Source organism: Limulus polyphemus, unplaced genomic scaffold, assembly GCF_000517525.1.
Source record: "Limulus polyphemus unplaced genomic scaffold, Limulus_polyphemus-2.1.2 Scaffold420, whole genome shotgun sequence".
Classification (NCBI taxonomy): Eukaryota; Metazoa; Arthropoda; class Merostomata; order Xiphosura; family Limulidae; genus Limulus; species Limulus polyphemus.
Window position 1 is genome coordinate 43,728 of NW_013666030.1, and position 803 is coordinate 44,530.

Here is an 803-nt window from a genome sequence, read left to right on the forward strand (position 1 = left end):
GCCTAATTTTTTATGATGGTTACGAGATTGTTCAAATCTACTGAACCCGTACAGAGTTTCATTACTGAAAATAACAGATAAAATAGAAAGTCTTTCTTAGAAACATTTGATAACTATCTGGACATTATAAAGATTACGCACGTGAAATTTCCAAATTTTCTGATGCATAAAAGTATTTTTAATCTTAAAATGAAAATTACTTTGCTTGTTAGATAGGCAACATGTGAAAAGAGAAATACAGGCATGAGAAAAACATTACTTTACAAATTTTAAGACTTGAAAGCATTGCAATGTTTACTGATAATCTGCCAAATTTTGTTAACAATTGCTTACTAATTTAAAAATTACAGCATGAAAACTATAACAAGCACAAAATGGGTACAAAGTCAGTCCCAGGGACCGAGCCAGTGCTGAAAGAGTTAAATAATTTCTATAAAATCAAGAACTTAAAATTTGCATAACATTAGAAATTTGATATATTAATTACATTTAGATGTCAAGTTTATTTGTATACATTGACAATAAAGTTGTTTCATTAAACTTTGAATATACCTCTGCACAATGTCATGACATGCAAATTTAGACCTACCTGTTGTGAGAGGGTTAATTGGAAACTAAGGAATAAGCTCTGGTTTCATGTAAGATGTATGTACTAAAATTATTTGACAAACTGAACCTTGTTGAACAAAAAAAAAAAAATGAAAAAGGGATAGAGATGGGTTTGAATCTTCAACCTCCCACGTATGAAACATGTGCACTGTGCTATATAAGCTAAAACCCAAATATTTTTTTCACATATGTAG

The 803-nt window shown here is 29.6% G+C and overlaps 1 protein-coding gene across 1 annotated transcript in view; it reads left to right on the forward strand.

Moving 5' to 3' along the window:
- Positions 1 to 803, forward strand: part of LOC106458147 (serine/threonine-protein phosphatase 4 regulatory subunit 3-like) — a 66,982-nt gene that overhangs the window by 22,323 nt on the left and 43,856 nt on the right. The gene's annotated exons all lie outside the window — the stretch shown is intronic.